General features: G+C 36.3%; 1 protein-coding gene across 1 annotated transcript in view; it reads left to right on the top strand.

The window, feature by feature from the left end:
• C8B (complement C8 beta chain) overlaps positions 1–22,097 on the top strand; it is a 506,997-nt gene that overhangs the window by 294,593 nt on the left and 190,307 nt on the right. The window lies entirely within an intron of this gene.

Genomic DNA, 22,097 nt, shown 5'->3' with positions numbered 1-22,097 from the left:
TCCAGGTCGATAAAACAGAATGACACCATGGAGCTCATCCATGTGTAAGTCACCATAGATAAGGTTCCTCACCATATCATGCCTAGCTACAGGTTGCCATCTATGCTCCTAGGGTCTCACGACTTTTATATAATCCTAATAGAGGTGTTCAATATCCAACCAAACACCCTATTCATGGGTGACTTTAACTCCCCCTCTGTAGACTGGGTAACTTACTCTCAGTCACGATGCTTTCCTGGACTTTATTAACACAATCATCTTTTAACAGATAATGCAATCACAAACTAGAGGATCAAGCATACTGGCTCTGGCACTAAACAACATGAGAAAGTGTAACCCACCCCATGTCCTCACTATTTAGGTCAGATCACAAAGCTGTTTCCTTTGAAGTAAAATTCAACACAGAAAACCCAGTTAAACTAGTAGCAGTTAAGAACTATTCTAAGGCAGTTAAAATTCAAGGCTCCTCTAACCCCAGACCACAGCTAGCTGTGCAGAATTATTCACAGACTCCCTATATAAACAAATGAATGGCTGCATAGAGGCTGCTGATCCTACAAAAGGTAAGCCACAGAAAAAAAAAAACCACTAAAAATAAACCCCACTTGTAGAATCCACACCTAATCAGGGTACATTATAAAAGAAGAAAACTCATGGCCAAATCCAACGAGAGCAACTCCCTTAAAAACAAGTGCTCTTTTATACAACCAAACAAAAACTAAGAGGTTTAATTAAGTCCAACAAGGCCAAATATGAGATCAAGATATCCTCAAAGACTAAGGACAATCACAAAGCCTTCTTCAGCTATGTCTGGATCCTTAAACATAACAGATGGCACTGTGATGAGCTGATGGTGAATGGCACCACCTTTACTGATGAGGTGACATAGCAAATCTACTGGTTGATAAATTCATTTCAAACTTCACCTTCTTCTACCCTAAGCTCCACCAGGTGAAACTCTGTCCCTTGGTAAAGCCAAGAATACTACCTCCACAGGACCAACAACATCCTCAGTTGCCTCCTGAACAGTCTAAAACACAAACTATTAGGCCCACTTGAAGAATTATTCAGCTACAGCCTTGAAACAGGCTACCATCCAAGAGAATAGAGTACCACAGCAGCCATTACACACTACAAGGGAGGACTATCAATGAACAAAGGGAATTGCAGACTAGTCAATCTAACAAGTCTAGTATGCAAAGCCATGGAACAAATTATCATGGAAATAATAAACAAAGATATTGGAAAACTACAGACACTGCACCCATCCCAATATGGCTGTGTTAAGGGAAGTTCATGCCTACTTAACCTGGAATACTTCTTTGAGTTGGTCTCCAAGGCAATGGATGAGGGTAAAACAGTGCATACTGCATATCCTGATCTAACCAAGGCATTTGATACAATACTATACTCAGGCATTGTTGACAAGCTGTCTGAGCTAGGCACATATACCTACATAAATAGATTGATTGTTGACTAGCTCACAGACATTAACCAAGAACTCAGGATCAGTAAGACCACCTACAATGCTAGGCCCACTCCTGTTTGGCACATACTTCTTGGAAATCAAGGCTAATGTTCAGGGTCTCTGGCCCACTTGGCCCACTAAATTCACAGATGATTGTACTTCGGGGCTATTATAGATTCCCCATAGGACACCAACATCTTGCAAGAGGGTTTAGCACAGACAAAATTAATGGTACCAAAGCCATGGCCTAAAACTCAATGGCAAAATTATTATAATGATCTTTAGTGAACTGTCAACACAAGTTAATTACTCCATCTATAAAACACTCCTATAAGTCAACCCAGTAGTAAGGGATCTTGGAACATATGTAAACAGCAAACAGGCCGTTGACCAACACATAGCTAGGATAATAAGAAAATCATTCTGTGATGCCCAGCTTATAGGTAAGGTTGTGGCATCCAGGTCCAAGGAAGTTACAGTAACACTCTACTTGGCCCTTATCAGACCTATCATTGAATACAATGCCCACTTTGGCATTTACCTAATGAGACTTGTAACAGTCGGAATGCCCAAAAATGCCCCAAAATAAATTCATGCCCTGGTATCTCACCAGGAGAGTTTAGGACATGAATACTCTGTCTAACACTGATCACTTAAAGACTCTGAATCTGTAGTCAATCTCCTACAGGCTGATGAGAAGGGAATCTTTGTCTGGCTTATAGGGCTTCCTCAGACCCAGCCCTAATGGATCTGTTGCACATGTGCAAAACAAACAGCACCAAAAACACTAGATCTAGGAATCTGAACTTTACTCTTGGCATAAACAGAACATGCTGAATAGGCAAACATGTTTCAGGGGATCCTCACACTATGCAATAAGCTACCCATCCATGTAAAACAGAGTTAATCCCTGACTCTAATCAAACTAAACTTTAACAATTGAATGAGAAATTGAATATTTACTCCCAGTGTGGCCCCATGACCCTTATAGACAGAAATCATTAAGAAAAGTGTTATCCTAACACCCCCCCTAAAAATCCTTAGTTACCTTCCTATTAACATGTCCACCATCTATAGGCACCCATGATATTTGGGATCCAAATGGTTTTGGAGTGTGTAGCTAGGTTTGTAAGCAACCTAGTGGCCTTTAATCTAGTAACAACCTGTGACCCTTATGAACTTATAATCTGAAAATAAATAAGCCCACATCCGCAAAAGTATTTTTCACATTGTTTCTACTGTACAGGTCAGCTGCAAATCAGTTTGGTAGCTTACCGAATGAGAGTAAACTTTTCCAACTATATAACCTCTTTTCCCAGTCTCAGTGAAATAATTAACAACAGCTATTTCACATTTCACACTGATCTAGAACAGGCAATTCCAATGACAATTTATTATGAGCAAAATGTTTGTTAACATATGAATTACAAGGTGCTTAACAGGTTGTCATAAAGCAGTCTAATAAGAGGGGCATAGTGTTAGTTGTGAATTCAATACATTATGAGGAAGTTACTTTTAATATCTTAAGTGACACTATTACATATAAAGGGATTCCACAAATTATATACCATAATGAATACACTCTGCTTGCAAAAGATTATGTACAATGCGAGTATATGTGAAACAACTGTATGCATATTTATGTAATGAAAGTAATAACTGAGTATGTCCATACATATCTAGAATACCTGAAGTACATAAAATATTTCAGTTCCTGTTAATACCTGTTGTAACACCTAAAAACTAAGTAAAAGAGTCTGTATCTAGTGCACTGCATTTCTCAGTAACTATTCCTAGTAACTTGTATGCTAATACTGAGCATATAAAAAGCAATTTGCAGATATAGTGCACGTCCATGGCTACTTCCTGGCTCTTTCTTATTTGTGTATATCTACACTGGGTGTTATCTATTTGCTCGAGCATCACTTGCCCAAGGCACAACATGCTAACAGAATGTCACTCACTGTTTTCCATAGTACTGGTGAGCGGTTTACTGATTTATACAGTATGTGTGTGCCTCTTTTATGCTTTATTATGTTCAGTACTGGTTGTGCAACTTGAGAGACAAAGCCATTAGTGGCTATCACGTTTTAAAATTAGATACACGTAATGAACCAGATATTCAAACTAAAGAGTCAGCAACCCATTACTTCAGTTTTGATTAAATGCTTTCATTGGTTTATTCACACTGAACTTCATCAGTCATATACTGAATGTCACTTCCTTCTTTAAATAATGTTTCTAAAATTCCACCTCCCCCGTTACATCAGATAACACACAAGAACCTTTTTATTTAAAAGCAATGAATATTCATAAACAGTATACAACAATAAATGGTTTATATGTTCTAATTTTAATATCTAAGCATTCAAAATAATTCAATCAAAACGTTGCTGCTCTCAATGTTAAAATACTACTAAGAGTTTTATTATGTATCCTCAGTGAACTAATGACATTCAACAGTATCTGACACTTCAGCTCTCTATATTCTAAATAAGGCCCCCAATCTCTGCCCTTCACATTGTTTACCAAATTTTCTACTGTCTAAAATATATATTGTTTAAATGAATGCATACATCGGCATGTTTACTTAATGCATTTGTGCAATCCTTTTTATAGCATAACTATGCTGATAAATGTTCCAGTTTTGTGCCTGTTTTGTCTTTACAACATACAGTGCTGCACATGAAAGACAAGTAACCACATTTACCAACCCTTTGTATTAAACTTATGTCTTCAGTTAGTTGCTGTAATTCAAGGGTAGTTAGTTATTGTTATACTTGCACTATCATTTATAAACCTACACTGCAAACAGTTTCCACATTTGACCATTCTGTTACTTTTTTTCTTTTATCTCTTGCCCATTTCAATCATTCTCCATTAACTTCTTAACATTTGTACATTTTTGTATATGATTTATGGACTTTTTCATAATCTGTCTGTCAGACCAAAGCATTAAATACATTTTCCAGTTCTTGTCCAGAATAGTTTTAATGGCTTTACTTACATTATCATATGTCAATACCATGGCTCTGTTGAAATTTTTTTTGTCTCTCCTATTGGTTACTTCAAAATTATTGGACTTTAAGATGTTCTGATACCTTGTTTCCCTATTTGCCGTTATTTGCTCAATCATGTAAAAAACTATTTCAGTAAGTGGATGTCTCAGAATGTTAAATTCAAATCTTCCTCCTGTAGAATTTTTATATAAGGTCACACCTAAAAATGTAATACTTTTCAATCCAATTTCATGAATGAATTAAAAAAAATAGTAGTACTATTAATATATGCAACAAATTCTTTAAACATATCTTGTCCCCCAGTCCATAAAATCAAAATGTCATATAAAAAGTGAAAGTATTTATAGATTCCTTATATTTGGATTTGAAAATAAATTTGTTTTCCCAATACCCTAACAGTTTATTGGCAAAGATTGGTGCAGCAGCCACTCCCATTGCTACACCAGTCACTTTTTATAATACTCTCCTTCAAAATAGACATAGATATTTTGCAGAACCATGTCCATAAATGCATTTATCACATTTATGTCTCCCTGCCTATTTGTTTTTGTTTGAAATCAAATTCTCATTAAACTATCCCATTCTTCTAACATGTGTAATGACTAGAAATAGAACTTTCAAATCATTACAAAAACATATAATCAAATTTATTTATTTATATTTGTTGACCGAGAGTGTCCGACTAGACATAGGTCCATTTTCAGCGGAGGCCCGGGGAGAAAAGCTCCACAGTTAAAATAAACAGACAGTAGTTACATTGGATTAAATAGCGATTAACAATTTACATAGCAATTACGTACAACATATTTACAGATGAAGAACATAGTACATCAGTAGACAACTAGAATCTTTATCTGTGAAGTACATAACAGACATTAACAAATGTTAAACTAAGAAGTTCCCGCTGTATAAGTACTAGGCTTATGAGCATCTGAGCTTGCTATAATCAAGGTAGACTTACAGAAGAGTAGGCTAGCACGTACGGTTGATGCACGGAAAAACCAACCTTGAATACTGCAAACAAAATCCAGCACCCTGAGTGTGTATAGCAAAAGAACTGATTTATTGTCAACCAAACCGGTTTCAGCAGTTAGCTTTCTTCAGTGGTATGGTCAGAATGATTAGACAGTCCTGATTTATACATTATTCAAATGAAGCATATGACATCATTTCCTGTTTAAATTAATATTTAAATAATTCATTAATCTAATACATGACCAGAAAATAAAAGTAAAATAAAACTGTGGAAAAAGAATCTACAATAAACCATCATAATGAGAAATCCACAAATATTCCAAAATTATATTATTGATAACATATTAAATAATAATGATAAATATATCAGACCAGTGAAAATTATTGCAAAATGAAATTTAAAACTAAAAATGTTTGTAACCATAGTAGAAAATGGTAACAAGTAATTTATAACTTATCATTGAGGCCCGGTGGAAACAAACCACCCAATTTGATTATCCATTTAGTTTCCTTGCTGTTTAACAGTTTATGCAATCCAGTTTTGAATGCTCTGTGACCAACAATCTTATCAATACAAATGAAAGAGAACTGAGCTGTCTTATGTACAACAGTATGTTTGTACAAAGCGTTGGTAGTCCTGGCATTTCTAATGTCACCTAAATGCTCAGAAATACGAATATGCAGTTGTCTAGAAGTTTGACCAATATAAAATGCCCGACATGTACATGTGGCCAAATAGATCACCCAGTCCGTGCTGCAATTGGCAAAATGATTAATGTTAAATATCCTGCCTGTATTCTTGCTAGTAAATTCCTTTGTTGTAAATATATATGTCTGTCCTGCAATTATGTGATAGAAATAAACAAGCAAATGCTGTTATTTTGATGTACTCAACTAACTTTCAAAAGATGTTAAGCATGTAACCAAAGATAAGGGCTAGATATCTCCTATGCCTGATGAGAATCAAACAGTGATCTGTCTTACAATAATGTGATAAAAATCACCAAGCAAACGCTATTATTTTGTTATACTTTGCTTGTTTATTTCTATCACATAATTGCAGGACAGATTATGGTTTGATTCTCAACAGGCATATGTCCATTTGAAGCACATTTTCAGTAGATCAGGTTTTTTTAATATCTTTGGCATAAAACCATGGTTAGGTGTCACATTCTAGTCCTTGCTGCTTTATCGTAAAGGCATTTACATATTCATAAAGAATTTTCTGCCCCAGTATTGATCATAGTGTACAACCATTTGGATTTTACCACTTGGTCATATATTATTATTTGGTCTCTCTGCATCTCATTACCCAGTATTAATATTGGATCAATCAGAACTATTTTCTTTGAGTCTTTTTTTGGAGGTTGGTTCGGTTGTATAACAATTGATTATTTTTGTATCAATACCAATCTGACATTAACACATCACATTTGGTCTTTACATACGTACAATTTATTGTCATGGATCTTAATGATATGGTACATGGACTATACGCAGATAAAGATGACATTCATATATTTGGGATTGATTCGAATAATATATCTGCTGTAAGTGGTATGTCTGATCCAGTTGATGATTGTAGTATGTTATTTACTCAATTTGGTAAAAAAATTAAAACATTACGTTCTAACATCTGGCACTCAAGATTATTTAAGGCATACCAACATCAGAATATAGCCCCGAGGAGTCTTAGAACTAAATTACAGCCTCTGGTTGGTCAACCGGATGACCTATTAATCAAGGAGTGGAATGTTGCACAACAGGATTCGGCCATGATGTTTGTCAACATTTTGTCCTCATTTTATGATAGGACTATTCAAACCAATATTTGTGATGTGCAAGAAATGTGTAAAAAATTAAAGTTATATGAAAATCAACCGAGCTTTCAAGAATCACTTAGCAAGTTATCTAAGGATCTTTCAGCCTCTGAAAAAACTCTCAAAGAAAAGAAATTAAAGAAATTTACTAGAGATATAGAGGATTATAGGAGGGGGAAACCCTTTGAATTATACAAAGGGGTAAGATTTACAGAGGGTACCAAAAACATTACACACGCACGACAAAAGCGGCCCAGATCAATACTTAAAAGAGGTACATCACCCAACAGGAGTTCGGGGGAAGAATCATCTACTACTGATACTGAATCCACTAATATGTCGGATTCTCCCACTCCAAAAAGGGTACGTAGTGCTGATCACCCTTTAGGCACAGACACAGGGGAGGATGGAAGCATAAGAACGCTAGAGGAATTGTTTCAATCAATAGTGAAATGAACATAGACTGTTCTAATGTGCATAACATTTCTGAATATGTATTAACACCCATGGAAGAGCTTTTGCTGAATAAAGGTCTAGGTTTTATTCCTGGTTTCTTTGTTGATGAAAGTACATTTGCATCAGATGTTATGGATTTTTGTAGAAGACTGAATTTAAAAATTTTTTTGATCAACAGGATTTAACTCAAAGATCCACTGAATTTCGATTCTTACCTTCCAAGTTTTGTCCTCCAATGGACAAACACGTAGCCATATTCCAGAATGCTGTTCTCAAAGATCTACACCACCAGTTGGGTACAGGAAACACTATCAGAAATAATTTAAATGCTCAGGAACAACAGGCACTTACCAATCTTAGAAAAAATACAGATATCACTATTCTTCCTGCTGATAAGGGTGGGGCCATTGTGGTTATGAATTCCAGTTATTACTGGGCTGAAGGTAAAAGACAAGTGTCAAATACTCAGCACTAGCTATATATGCCCATTGACCCAACACCTAAATTCAAACAGGAGATAGACAACTTTTTACAGCTTGCTGTTGAGGAGGGCATTATCAGTACCAAAACAAAATTTCATCTCAGTGTTCAGGATCCAGTTAAACAATACTTGTATCTCTTGCCCAAAATTCATAAATCCCTCTGTACACCTCCTGGCAGACCTATTGTTTCAGGCATTGGATCATTGACAGAACCTTTATCAGTCTTCCTGACTCAATATTTGAAACTCCTGTTGTCACATGTATGGGCTAGACTACAGGACACTACTGAATTCCTGCAGATTGTCTCTGAATCACAACTGGAAACCGATTGGCTCATGTGTACACTAGATGTTACATCATTATATACCAGCATACCACATTGGGCAGGTCTATTGGCATTGGAATATTGGCTACTTAAGACCAACCTCTACAGTCCAGGATTTAATACTTTACTCATCTGTATGGCTGAACACGTTCTAACTAAGAACATGTTCTATTTTCAAGATCAATGCTACTGGCAAATTCAGGGCATGGCGATGGGTGCCTCCTTTGCATCTATCTATGCAGATCTCTTCATGGGATATGTGGAAGACCAGATTATATATAATGAAACACACAATCTATATTTGCCTGAAATGGATATTTGGAGATGGTACCTGGACGACTGTTGGTTGGTTTGGAAAGGGGGAATTGAATATCTTATGGAATTTGTGGAATATTTGAATAGCAATAAATGGGGTGTCAGTTTCACAGTAAGCTATGACACACACCAAATTGATTTTTTGGATGTCCACCTGAGCAAGGAAGTGGATAATACTCTTCGTACCACTGTGCACAGAAAATATCCACAATATAACAGCCTTCTACATGCCTCTAGCCTCCACCCTAAACACATTATAAGAAATATTCCGAAATCTCAATTTATCAGAATTAAGAGAATATGTTCATCTCATGTAGACCTTCAGCAATGTCAGAATGACCTTTCAAACAGATTCATACAGCGAGGATATAACAAAATGGATGTCCAATCTGCAGCTAGTATGACCAACAATTTATCGATTGATAGTTTATTGGGCTATAAAGACAGGACGGCTCAGTCCTCAGGTCAGCTACTTAGACTAGTAACCACTTTTGGCAGGAACACCTACCAATTACAAGACATTATTAGTCATCATTGGAATATACTGCAAACAAATACACATCTTGGTAAGTGGTTAGATGAGAGATGTCTTTACTCTTATCGTAAAGGCAAAACTTTAGGATCACATTTCTCACATTACAAAAGAATCACATCTCAGGAAGTCTGCATGACCCAAATTACCATGTCAGGAGATAGATTGATTGGTTGTCATCCTTGTGGTCACTGCTCTTTTTGTAAATATATATTTACAACAAAGGAATTTACTAGCAAGAATACAGGCAGGATATTTAACATTAATCATTTTGCCAATTGCAGCACGGACTGGGTGATCTATTTGGCCACATGTACATGTCGGGCATTTTATATTGGTCAGACTTCTAGACAACTGCGTATTCATATTTCTGAGCATTTAGGTGACATTAGAAATGCCAGGACTACCAATGATTTGTACAAACATACTGTTGTACATAAGACAGCTCAGTTCTCTTTCATTTGTATTGATAAGATTGTTGGTCACAGAGCATTCAAAACTGGATGGCATAAACTGTTAAACAGCAAGGAAACTAAATGGATAATCAAATTGGGTGGTTTGTTTCCACTGGGCCTCAATGATAAGTTATAAATTACTTGTTACCATTTTCTACTATGGTTACAAACATTTTTAGTTTTAAATTTCATTTTACAATAATTTTCACTGGTCTGATATATTTATCATTATTATTTAATATGTTATCAATAATATGATTTTGGAATATTTGTGGGTTTCTCATTATGATGGATTGTTGTAGATTCTTTTTCCACTGTTTTATTTTACTTTTATTTTCTGGTCATGTATTAGATTAATGAATTATTTAAATATTAATTTAAACAGGAAATTATGTCATATGCTTCATTTGAATAATGTATAGATCAGGACTGTCTAATCATTCTGACCATACCACTGAAGAACGCTAACTGCTGAAACCGGTTTGGTTGACAATAAATCAGTTCTTTTGCTATACATACTCAGGGTGCTGGATTTTGTTTGCTATAATCAAGGTAGTTATTGAAGTGGAAAGAAAATCATTATATTCACTTTCGTTTAAACATTTCAATAAATGCCAGGAGTCTAAAAGCACATAAATTTCATTGTTAAAAATGTCTCAAATGAGAGTCAATATATTTTTCCATTGGCTCTGTTTTGGAGTCCCCCCCCCCCTTCTCCACCCCACTGCTGCACTGGCTTCAAAGGGAGGTCACTTAAAGATTTATTGACTTTGGGAATGCCAAAGATAAATGGAATCAAAGTTTTTTTAACCAGTAAAAATCCATAAATTGCACAGAGAAATGTTTATCAATGCCTAAATTGTTTACCCAACCATCCATTCTCATGTATGCTATGTTTACTTCATTTTTAGAAACTGTAAAGAAATACACTTCATCATTCAAATACTCTTAATTGTTTGTGAATACAAAATATTATACATTATAACAACCCCTCCCTCTTTATCAGGTTTCATTACCCATTAGTTTTGTCACTTCTCAATTCATTTAACAAGCTCTTTTCTTTCATACTCAGATTGTAATATCTATAATTATTTCTTTATGATTATCATCAAGTGCTCCTACAATATATATTTCACACAATTTTTCACATAACGCTACGTTAGGTAACAGTGAGGGGTTAAAAGTACTTTTTTTAAATAACTCCCTCTTTGTCTGAGACAGCTCACTCACCTTAGATTGTTCTTGATCTCTTTGAAGAAAGCACATCTTCGGGTTTAATTTTCTAGTATGCATTTTCATTTTCAGCAAGGTATGTACAAAATTCAGTTCAAAATGACACACAAAAGTAAATCCTTTGGGGAGAAAGCTCACCAAAAGTTGATGTTATTGACTGATAACTATAAATATATATTTTAAATCATTGATTGTAAGTAATACCACCATTTTCCTCTCCACTGTTCAACATTGATCTTGATCCCTTCCTCTTCTTTAGTGTTGTGTTTGTCCCTGGTGTAGATAATGTTGTTGTTCTTGTAAATCCCAATTGTAATCCTCATTCAAGTTCAAAAGATGGCATTCAGTGGTCTGAAGATATTTTTCCTGTACCCTAGGCGATCTCTTCACCAGCAGACTGATTTCTAAAAACATCACCACTATTTAACTGCTTATTATCCATTCTTACATTGGACTCACCATTAATTACTCCCTTAAGAGGGCATTGTTTTTGTTTAAGTTTGAAATGGCAAAGACCAAAAGCTAAAGAAGATAGACAGGCATACTTCATAAGGGAAGCCAGTAACAACCTGCTCACCAGTCCACAGGGCATCAAATGCAGATGGAAGAAGTACTTCCAGCAGCTTATGAATGAAGAAAACTCCACAGAAGCTGTATTGCCCCAAACACAGACTATGATGGGAGAAGAGGAGGAGACCACCATAGATGAAGTAAGAACAGTGCTGAGGAAAATTAAGTAAGGGAATGCAGCATGCTCAGATGAAGTCACAGCAGATATGATAAAGATGCTGGGTGAGATAGGGAGAAAATGCACTGAGGGTATTCATACCAATATGGGGAGAAATACATACCCCAGATGGTTAGAGAAGAAACATACTAGTGCCATTTTTGAGGAATAAAGGGGAGATTCACAACTGTGGGCAGTACAGATGTATCAAACTCCTGTCACATTGCATGAAAGTTCTGAAGAGGGTGATTGATAAATGAATACGTTGAGGAGTAGAAAATATGATGGAGATAAGCAGATCAGAATCAGATCAGGATGCAGCACAGTTGACCCAATGTTTGCAGTGAGACAGATAGCTGAGAAGAAGCTAGAAATGAAGAAAGCGTCCAACTGGGCATTCCTAGACCTAGAGAAAGCATGTAACAAGGACCCAAGAAAGCTGATTTACACAGTCCTACAGTAGGTCAAAGTCCTAGAAACATTGGCAACATAAGGCTATGTACAAGGACCCAACTAGTCAAGTATGAACAGTGTTTGGTCTCACAGAGGGGTCCGCTGTGGGAGTGGGTGTTAGCTCTGAGCCCACTGCTATTCATATTTGTGATGGACTACATTAGTAAACAGGTGAGAGAGGGAAGATGATGTAGCATTACAGGCAGACTCAGAGCAAGAACTTCAGCGAAAGATAGGGGAATTGAATGCAAAACTAATGGCACATGGGATGAAACTGATTATGGCTAAGACAGTTGTGATGGCAGCAAATGTTGGAATTCAGAAGAAGATGAGAATTGAGAAAGAAGTGAAAATAGTGGAACAGGTTAACAACTTCAAGTATCTGGAAGAGGAGGATGAGGAGAAAGCAAGTCTGAATGAGGTGGACAAAGCTAGTGTCAAAGAGGCTGCAGCCAACTGGCACAGAGTTTCAAGTGTAGTATATGACAGAAGAATGCTAAAGAAGCTGAAAAGTAAGGTGTACAAAACAGTGGCACCACCAGTACTGCTGTACAGTACAGAACCTGGGCAGTAAAAGCAGAGCAGTTGGGGAAGCTAGAGGTGATGGAGATGAAGTGCCTGAGACAGGTGGTAGTGTGCATACTGTGGGACAGACAAAGAAATGATGACATAAGTGCAGAAGCCAAAGTGGATCCACTTGTAGAAAAGGGCAAATACAATAGATTACTGTGGTTTGGCCACATGTACAGAAAAACAGAAGACATGCTGGTGAAGAAGATTTGGACATACAGGAAGAACCCAAGAGCAAACAAGGGCATCCAGAAAAGAGGTGGATGGATTGTGTGTGAGAAGACCTGTAACAGTCAGGCATGAATGTAGAAGAAGGCAGGAGAGTGGCATTGAATAGAGATAGGAGAAGACAATTTTTACAACACCTCAACCACCTAATGATGAAATGAGCTGAATAAACACATTTAATTTTAAATTCGATCCTAATGTTTTTCTTTTCTTTTTCATATAGTGTCACAAAGTTGTGCCACAGTCTTAAATACTGTACCATATAATGTTTCATAGGAAGAGAATAAAAGATAACTATGTATTCTTTTTTATAAATCCCTAATTTCCAATTCCAATGTAAACATCTTTCTCCTGTAACCCTTTATCAATTGCCTCGTCATATCTAAACATGCATTATCAAACAGTTCCAGTAGCTCACCATGTAATGAAACGCCATCTTCTAACAGGAATTTAAGGACTCTCAGACCCTTTGGCACACGCTGCAACTTTAAGCCTTCTTCAAATAAAAAAATATTACCTAGCTGAATATGTTAATATTTCTACAAACTATTTTCCAGTTCATAAATGTTGTCCTTTAATGTTTCATCAATCTTATTTTCTAATGAGGCATTGGCCATTTTCAAAACAAAAGTATGATGGAAAAAGTCCTTCATCTTATCTCCTGGTTAATGAATTTAGAATGGCAAATTATGTACCCACTCAAAAAACTGAATGCATCACCAATAAATGATATGCTGAGCATTTTAATAAAAATGTAAGCACTTTCATCTTTCAATGTACTGAGATTCCTTTGAACTAATGAAAGACAATATTAACAGCTTTTTATAACAGCACAGTATGACACACCTTTATTTTCCCTGGTAGCTCGTGTATGCCCAGATCACTGTAATAGCATATGTGCCACTATGGTGTATTGATAGACTCTATTATGTCTAGTGTTTGCTCCATCCCCCACTTGATCCTTGACCTGAAGTCAGTGCCATTATGACATATATCATAGGGTTATCCCTGGTGTGTAGTAGCTAAATGCAGCCCCAGTTTCACTACTGATGTCCATGCCATTATGGCACTTAATGGCAGAGTTATCCCTGCTGTCCATTGACTCCCACACCTTCTGATCCTTGCACCATGTTCATCATAGATAGCTGAACAAGGTCTTTTGGCCATGTTCACTACTGTGACATGGTGGGGTCAGCCATGCTGATCTATATGGCTATGTGATTTCTTGAATCACTCAGAGTGTAAATGCCTTGCGCGGGTAGTTCATTGTCAAGCATTGCATTTATATAAGAAACATAGATGTTTTATTTCATAATTACTATGCTTCTGCCTTGGTTTGCTTTCATGTACTTATGGCATTGCTTTCAAGCATTTTATTTTGTCTAGTGAGGAATTTTAATATTTCATTTTTGGAATCTTTGATAACAAAGCAGCCTAGCGTTATAGTATTTTGGCAAATTATTAGTCTAAAGTAAAACACAAATCCTTCATGATTTTTCATATGTTAGGTTTAGATGTAAACAAAACTCTGCTTAGAAAATTAACTGCAATTCCTTGAAGAAACTTTGACTGAATTAATTTACAGTACACTTTCTGTCCTGCATACTCTACCAGAACTCAGAAAGCATCTAATTTTTCAACCAGCCTTAAAATATGAATTACTTTTTATTGCAAGTAAATTCTGGACTGGATTTTTACTTTGTTTAAATTTGCCAAGTAAACTACTTCACATTACTGTCTAGCAACAATAAATAAACAATCACTTGTTGTCACCATGTCTGGAACATCTTCTGTTAACATAAGTACTACTTTGATTAAATCTTTGTAGTGTACAGTTTTTTTCATGAGCCACACAAGCCTGTTATGGGAACGTGCATTAAGCTGTGATATACCATCTCATAACAACTTTACAATAGTCAGTATTATGCTGATGGCCACCCAGAATATAATACTATAAAATATTTATGGTTTACTATGGTTGGGATATGTGCAGAGCTTTCATTTTGTGTACCACAGCTTTTGCTGCATTAAGTCAACGGTGTCTTACTTCAAACTGAAAGGGTCCTTTGATTTTATTTAACATTATTAACTTCTCTTAACTTAGGAGCTTAACAACCTACTACCATCAAACAACTATGCATTACATTGTTTACTGTGTTAATGTTCTAAATTGTATTTTCTGCATATAACTACACCTGTTTCATGCCAGATTGCACAGCTTCAGATGTGAAAAACTGCAGTGGAAATTCCATTGCACAGCTCAAAAGTTTGAAAATGAGGCCTAGTTTTTAAAACATTGCTGATTCAAATATTGGTACACTTGTGTGATTTGCATATTCCCATTATGCATCAGTGAACTGTAGGACAAAGCATACCACCGTATTTTTTATATCCTTGTATTTATAAATATTTACAGTTGTACGTAATGTAGATCTCTATTACTTCATTTTAAGATTGTATAGAAAAGTCTGTTCCTATAGCTATACTTTCCCTTATTTCAAAGATCACGTAGTGTTAACTATTACTTATATAATAATTTTCCCTTTACCTACATTGTTTACTTGAAGTCTCTCCCAGATGACTAGGTTATTGTTATTTTTTTACATTTTTATATATATTTTCATTCTGTTTTGTTTAATTGTTAAAGTCTCACTGAAGTATAGCTATTTCTCCCAAATTATGCTTTATTTGTATGACACTCTGTGCAGTTAATGTTACTTGCATTAATTTTCCTCTGCCTCAATATCTACTAATGTCATGCAAGTCTAAACTTTGCATCAGGTTTTGCACTCCCGCCCATGATACTAACATAAATTTCCTTTCTTTGTTTTGTAATAGCTAATACAGTATATATATATTTTTTTGTAACTTTTTATCTCATCTTTAGCTATTTTACTTAACCAGAATGTCATCATATTTTCACCATGTTGTTAACTATCTCATATGCATCCACAACTGTACATGAAAAACAATGAACTGTTCTGTATCTCCAATGTTTAAATGCTTTAATGCTTTACTACTTTAGCACTTCTATAGATTGCCCCAGACATAAACCTGGGTTGTAATAATCACACATAAATCAGTTACCTGCACAAGCCTTGACTGAATTTAGTACACACAACAATGTCTACGTAGCACATATATAGGGGATCTGAATGGAGAGATGCTAAAATCAGCAAGCAAAGGACAGTATTGCTGGAACTGAATTCATCTTCAAGTCTTGGTGACTACCTTCACTAGGTAGTCCTTGGTTTTACAAAATCTCGCCAAGACGACATTGATATTTTATATAGCATATATCATGGCTGAAACAGCTGGAAAGGCCACAAAAGTACACAAAGAGGATCTTAGGCATTAAACACATGCCCTACATGGACAGACTCAAACAACTCTAGCTTTTCTCTGTCTCATATTGTCCATTAAGAGGCGATCTCTGCTTGACATGCAAAGCCATGTCGGACCCAGCCCTGTTAGAAATGTTACACCTAAAGAAATCCCAATCCCTCTGCACCACATGCTCTAGCGACCTCAACCTCATTACCACAATCAACAGAACATGCTGGAGGGACAGGTTCATAACCCAGAGACTGCCCATGCTCTGGAATAGACTTCCCATACATGTCAAGCAGAGCATCTCACTGGCCCTTTTCAAGAGAAATCTTGATGAGTGGATGGGAAATAGAAAGTTCACCCCCGGGATCACTCCAGTGGATCTACTTGATAGAGGCACCGGAAATTAACTGCGACATGTTGCCAGGGCACTTCTATGGGCTAGGCTTCTAAAGGCTCCAGGGACGTTGGCCTGGTACACACCTATGAACCTTTGAACCTATGGCAGGACGTAGGTTAAAAAATAAAAAAGAAAGCTAGTTGCACAAATCCCAGGATAAAAAAGTGTCTAATCATGGAAGGCATGACAGGAGTGGAAAAATGGCAGTGCAGAATCCTCAAGACACAGAAACATTCCTACAATGGGGTTAGGCCAGGTTTAGTGGGAGGAAGGCTTCCCTGTTGTGAATGGAAGTAGTAGGCCACAAAAACATCAAAAACCGACAGGCTAAAAAAGAGCTATATAGATGACGGAGTGGACTGTTGAGGATATGAAATAAATTATATATTGTTATTATTATTCAAGAAGCCCAGAATTTCCAGAAAGAAGATATTCAAAGAGATTAAGATCGAATTTAGAGGAACAAATACTTGCAGAAGAAAAACAAACTGTCAAAAGCTTCAAATGCAAATTTGTTTTCATTAATACAACAGAGCCATGAAAAACATTATATAGACCAAGAAACCTTAAGCCTTTTGAAAAAAGAAGCAACTTGGGAAGTGCAAATATATAAGGAATATAACTTAGAGATTTTTGAAAGTTATAAAAAAGAAACATGGACATGGGAAAGAAAGGGTGATCTGATATGGTGCAATATGAATACCAAACTAATCAATACAAAAAAAAAAGATCCAAAGGTATTTGGAGAGAAATACAGGCAAAGGCACACGGATACGGAAAAGTTCAAAATACAAAAAATAAGATCACAATGAAGTAATGTAATACCTGCAAAGTGAAGGTTTCAGTTTTGAAAATTCAACTTTGGTAGCATCACAGCATAATGGAACAATGAGCCCCCAAGATAAGGAGAAACAGTTGGAGTGTGAGACATCTGAAGAGGAAAAATGGACATATGAAAGAAAAGGAGACTTAATATGATGCAATGTTTATGCAAAAGATAAAGCAAAACTAATCAATACAAAAAAACAGTACAAAGATATTTGAAGAGAAATAGAGGCTTAGACATCCTGATGTGGAAAATTTCACAATACAAAAAAAAAAGGAAAAAAAAAACAAGGGGGGGGGGAGTAGAAAAGAGGATTAGTAAAAGAGAAGTCAAAGAAAAAGAAACAGAAGTTATGGATTACCTGAGAAATTAAGGATTTAGCATCAAAAATCCATCTCTGATAATGTCACATCATGATGGAACAATTTGTCCCCAAGTTAGGGAGCAACAGGTAGAACAGGGAACATCTGATCAGTTGCCACATAAGGATACTATGGAGCCTTCTGTGCAAAAGTTCAGCTGGAGTCGCATGGCAAGGGAAGGAGCAGGAAAGTTGCAACTCTGTTGCAGCCAACTTTGCGGAGTAATAGGTGAAGGAGTTCCCAAATGAAAGATCAAGAGATGACACCGGATGCAGCAGAAGATAATATGTCACAGGAAGATGTTCTGAAACTTTCTGCAGTGCCCACAGGAAAAGGAGAACAAAGAATGTGGCCTCAGTTTAGAAGAAAACGATCTATGGGAAGTGTTACTTGATTTAACAAGATGGATAAACATAATAGGATCAATGAAAGAAACAGATTGCAGAAAGTCAATCAGACCCAAAATGATAGAAGTCTGATAAAATAAATGAACACAATAATCAAAACATTTAACAGGAATCCATGTAATATAGCAGAAGTAAATAGGGGTAGATTACTGTACAGCTAAACTGATAACAGATAAAGCCTTTACACAAAAGCACAGGGCAATAAGGGAAAGAAAGGGATGAAATCAAATGCCATCATGGAAGTACCGAATAGAGAAAACTATAAAGCAATTAAGACAAGAAGTATCACTATTGCAAGAGGACAGAAGAAGAAACAGATCAACAAGAATACTTAGAAAAACAGATGTGATAAAAGCAAATTGCAGTATCAGAACAGACCAAGATCTATCATACATTATTGCAAATAATAAACTAAAGATTTGTAATAAATACCCACAAAACAGCCCTACAACTGTACCAAATAACAAAATAACAGAGCTGGACTCAGTCAAGTGCTCTAATGTTCAAAAATAATTTATTAACACAAAGCATAAACATGAGTTCATCCTTGTCAAGGAACTTGTAAGGAATACATCAGAAGTGACCACACCATTCAAAAGCTCATTTAAATACAAATTAAATTAATGGTACAACCAATAAATACTGAGTTAAAACTGGTTAACACAGCATATTTCTTTTCTTAAAGGCACAGTATACCAACAGGGTAACCACTCAATAGTGGGTTACAGTTTACCTGCCCTTAGTTTTAATAAACAGGTTATAAAGATGGCACCATTTAAACCTGTTTTTTTCACTTGCAAGTCAAAAACTTAAGATATGCAGATAAATATAAAGAAGTACAAAATAAGAAATTCATCAATGACTTGAAAGTTTTATAGAGACTTGAGAAACAAGGCAAAAGGAACAAAAACACTGCCAAAAAAGAAGAAATAGACATGTTTTAGAGAAATATCTATAAAGACCCTGTGGTACATAACAAATATGCTGAATGGAGAGAAGAAGAAAAAGAAACACTAAGAAGTTCAACTGTACAGGATATGAAATGGGATGACGTTAACGCCAAAGAAATTGAAACAAAACTAAAATAAACTCCTAACTGGAAATCTCCAGGCCCATATGCAGTACCTTACTTCTGGCTAAAATTATTAACATTTTACAAGAGGTTTTAGCCCTGAGTAAGAACTATTTATATACACATCGCAAACAGGCATCAACCTGGTTTACAACAGAAAAATGATAACTTTCTTAAGACCAAAACTGCAAGCTATCCTAAAACTATAGACCAATAACTTGCTGCCAATTGATGTATAAACTGTATACTGGAATCGATGCCGACAGAGTTTATAGTCATTTAGAAGAAAATGCATTCATGGCGATAGAACAAAAGGGTAATAAGAGAAAGTCATATGGAGTAAAGGATCATTTGTTGTTAAATAAAGTCATAATGGAGAATTTTAAAAAGGAGAATGATCTGAGTATGGCATAGATAGACTATAAAAAAGGATTTAACAGGATATCATATTCATGGATAAAGGAATACTCCTAGATGTACAAGATGCACATTAAATTAATCAATTACAGTACAGTGGCCATGAAACAGTGATAAAGGACAAAGTATTATCCCAGAGATAAAAATTCAAAGGGTAATATTCCAGGGTGACTATATCACTGCTGTTCGTTTGTCTTGCCCTTAACTCATTAAGCTGTCTACTTAATAGATTAGATCATGGTTACAACTTGGCTCCCAATGTAACAACAAAGTGTAAAGACTTCTCATATTCTTTTTGTACATGATTTAAAGCTGCATAGTTTATCAAACGAGGATCATAGGATAATAAGATAACAGCCCCAGGGTGCTTACAAGCTTAGTCAAGTTCAACCTGTGTTCCCAAGGGTGTTGGATTCAAGCAGACACTAAAATCAGCCTCTATTGCCCCTGTCCAAGATGCACACAAGTGAAAACTCTGTGAATTTCTGGTTACCTATACAGTCCTCCAAACTGATTTTAAATAGGGCCACTGAGGGGCTTTGTTTAACATGAATAGGAAGCTTGTTTCAAAGGTGGGGCAACCTCTGTGAGACAAATCTGTCTCTTCAGCAAGTTCTGTTGATGTCACATGCCAGGTTAAGGTCCTTTGAGTGAGTGACCCATGTGCCATTTCACTTGTGAATGTGCAGCATTTCCATCAAAGCTGGGTCAGAGATTGCTCTAGACACAGGTTGGATCTGAGCAGTATGTATAACACAGAGGAAAGTGACAATGATTTCAGTCTGTCCACATAAGACAGATCTTCAAGAAGAATTTTCTTCATAAGGAAGCTTTATGGTCTTTTCAATTGCTGCAGATGTTTGGAAAGGAACATACCAAAGGGAGCATTATACTCTATTATTGGCCTGATGAGCGAAGAGTACAGTGGAGTTATAACCTCTTTTTTTCTGTTGGCAATGCCTTTACTTATGAGATGAGCAATATAAAATGTCCGTCTTACCACTGTAGAGATATGGTGATCAAAGTTAAGGTTGCTGTCAACCTGTGTGCCCAGATCTCTCACCACTGACTGTGTGCTTATTGTATTGCTATTGATGTGGTAGTTTGCAGGAACATCACCCTTGCTGAAGGAGATGATAATGCATTTTTTTGCATTAAGTTTAAGACCATGACTTTGGCACCAGTCATTAGTCTGCATAAGACCTTCTTGTACGATGTTGACATCACTAGGGGTTTCAATGATCACTCCCAGTTTGCAGTCATCAACAAACTTTGTCAGCCACAGTCCTTTAGACACCACTGGTTACTGATCTGCTGCTGGAGGAGGAGGAGTCCCCTATTTTGACTGTATGAGTTTTATTAGTGAGCCAGTTTGCAACCCACCTGACAATATATGGGTTGATAATCAGCTAGGTGAGTTTATCAATGATGCCTGAGTGGGGGATTGTGACAAAGGTCTTGGCTAAGTCTACATAGGCTGTATGCACAGATTTCCCCTCATCTAGGGCTTTGGTGACTGTCTCAAAGAAGTCCACCAAGTTTAACAAGCATGATCTCCCCTTAACAAAGCCAAACTGGGTGGAGTCGAGCATTTGGAGATTTCCTGTATCTTTGTTAATAAGGTGCATGATGATTCATTCCATAGCCTTGCAGATAAGGCTGGTCAGGCTAATGGGTCTATAGTTCCCAGGATCCATGGATGCACCCCCTTTGTGCAAACGGATGACAGTCAAAACTTTCTCATATGATATACAAATGTCATTTGGTCTTGATAAATGTTTAAAAGCAACCTTTAAAGTAGGAAAGCTGCAGCACCAACAACATATAATTCTGGGGCAGGAGTGTGATACACAGGAACTTGAGCAGGAGAGACTGTATAAATATTTGAGAACTTATAAAGGCTCAACAATAAAACATAAACAAATGTGACCAATCCTTTGTAAGGAATATTTTAGAAAACTAAAATTAATACTGAAAGCAGCCCTGACATCCAGGAACAAAGTCCAAGCTATAAACCAGTTTGCTCTTCTTGTTCTAACTTACAGTTTTTGGGTGATTGACTGATCCCAAAAGGTACTGCTGCAGATGGACATGAAAACAAGAAAAATGTTTCACACTTATCAAATGATTTATAAAAATCAATGTATACCAAGATTATATATTTCCCATTCTGAAAGAGGTATGGACCTCCTTGAAATACAGATCTGCAGTCATAGAACTGCAT

Source organism: Protopterus annectens, chromosome 10.part0 (assembly GCF_019279795.1).
Source record: "Protopterus annectens isolate FY-2018-M chromosome 10.part0, PAN1.0, whole genome shotgun sequence".
NCBI classification, from domain to species: domain Eukaryota; kingdom Metazoa; phylum Chordata; order Ceratodontiformes; family Protopteridae; genus Protopterus; species Protopterus annectens.
The sequence above is the reverse complement of the archived record's forward strand: the minus strand, read 5'-3'. Positions and strand labels throughout refer to the sequence as shown.